The following is a 2,389-nucleotide window of genomic DNA, read 5'->3' as shown; positions in this document are numbered from 1 at the left end:
GTCACACAGGTTGGAGTGCAGTGGTGCAATCTTGGCTCATGGTAATACCTGCCTCCCAAGGCTCAAGTGATCCTCCCACTTAAGCCTCCCTAATAGCTGGAACCACAGGCACGAGCCACCATGCCTGGCTAATTTGTTGCATTTTTGGTAGAGATGGGGTCTTGCCTGTTGCCCAGGCTGGGCTTGAACTCCTGAGCTCAGATGATCCATGCACCTCAGCCTCCTAAAGTGCTGGGATTACAGATGTGAGCCACCTCACCCAGCCTAATATTTTTAAAAAATAAAAATTCACACATCAGAAGCCCACTTGGTAAACTCTTACTTCTTCAGAGTCAGCTCAAGCATCCCTTCCTGTGAAACCTTCCCCGTGTTTTCAAAGAAAACTAGGTGTTCTCTTTATTGTATGCTCATTGCATCTTTGATATATTTCTGCTGTGGTACTAATGACATATATTGTGATTTACTGAATTTGTCTTCTCCACTTAATTGTGAATAACTCAAGGGCAAGGGCCAGATTTTTTTTTATTCATATCCTCCCACTTTTACCAAGAGTAGAACTGAGAATATATATTGGTAGACATAATGTTTATCTGCAGCTAAGCTTTTCTTACTCTGATTGCTAGAGTTGGGAGTTATACATTTGACATAGTGGGTATCAGTAACCTAAATAAATATAGGCTAGTACTGTGTGTGCTTTGATTTTTGTTACATTGGTTTTTTTCTGTTAATTGTTTTTTCTGTACTTATAGCTTGTAAAAATGGAATTTCAAGCAGTAGTGATGGCAGTAGGTGGCGGATCACGGATGACAGACCTAACTTCCAGCATTCCCAAACCTCTGCTTCCAGTTGGGAACAAACCTTTAATTTGGTACCCATTGAACCTGCTTGAGCGCGTTGGATTTGAAGGTGAGCTATGACAAAGTGACCTGTGAACTCATAAAACTTTTAGGGGATTTGATCCCCATGATTTGTCAGCATTATAAGAGTGAGAGAGGGTAACTAGAATTCATTGACTGAAGACTGGCCTCTTTAAATAAGGAATGTAGGAGCATTCTATTGCTGTGTGAAAAAGGTTGAGAGGATTGCACTAAGTTTTGTTGTTATGGAGCTGATGTCCACTATGATCCAAGATGAACCCTGTACGAATATCAGAAAGAGCAGATTGTGACTCTTAAATGCCTCATAGTCAGTAGTTGCTGGGAATCTATTATGTACTAGGTAATATCTCTATTATTAAAAAAACATAAAACATATATATATTATGTACCAGGTAATAGAGATACTAAGTACCAGGTTATATATTAAGCATGGAGGTACAGAATTGAAAAGACAGCTCAGGCCCTGACTTCTAGAACCTTCAAATCTAGTGATTCTTTCTACTTTTGCTTGGGTAACTAGGTAGACGATTATGCCTTGAAGTAGGAAAAGGAATAGGAAACAAGGAACAGATTTTAATGAAAATAATGAGTTCAGCTTTGGTCACATTGAGTTTGAGGTGCCCTATATTTAGATACAGTAAATCAGGGTGCCAAAGCCTGAGGCCTATTCTTGTGACCCAGTGTTCATTCCATTATTAGAGTTGCCTCCAATAGGAAGGGGTGATAGCTTGATAGCTCTTTCTTTGTATTGAATGAATTTAAAATGTTGTAGTCTCACCCTATTGCCCAGGTTGGAGTACAGTGGCCTGATCTCAGCTCATGACAACTTTCACCTCCCAGATTTAAGCAATTCTCCTGCCGTAGTCTCCCAATAACCTAGGACTACAGGCATGTAACACCACTCCCAGCTTATATTTTTGTATTTTTAATAGAGACTGGGTTTCGCCATATTGGCCAGGCTGGTCTTGAACTTCTGACCTCAAGTGATCTGCATGTCTGTCTTTTAAAGTGCTGGGATTATAGGCGGGAGCCACCACACATGGCCCCCTCTTTTTGAGACAGGGTCTTGCTCTGTCACCCAAGACTGGAGTGCAGTGGCATGATTTCAGCTCATTGCAACCTCTGTCTCCTGGGCTCAAGCAATCCTTCCATGGTAGGTTGCCTCCCAAATAGCTAGGACTATATGCACACCACCGTACCTGGATATTTTAATTTTTTTTTTCTTTTGGTGGAGACAGGGTTTCGCCATGTTACCCAGGCTGGTCTTGCATCCCTGGGCTGAAGTTATCCACCTGCCTTCATTTCCCAAAGTGCTGGGATTACAGGCGTGAGCCACTGCACCCAGCCCCCATTTGTATTTTTAATGAACGTTCTTCCGAATTCTTCATATCAAGGAGAAGTGGCATGCAATATACTCAAGTGTGGGCACCAGCCATATAGACCTGAGTTGTTTTTTTTTTTTGAGACAGACTTACTCTGTTGCCCCAGCTGGAGTGCAATGGGGTGATCTT

Source organism: Cebus imitator, unplaced genomic scaffold, assembly GCF_001604975.1.
Source record: "Cebus imitator isolate Cc_AM_T3 unplaced genomic scaffold, Cebus_imitator-1.0 Scaffold129, whole genome shotgun sequence".
In the NCBI taxonomy this organism is placed as follows: Eukaryota; Metazoa; Chordata; class Mammalia; order Primates; family Cebidae; genus Cebus; species Cebus imitator.
Note: the sequence above shows the minus strand (reverse complement) of the source record.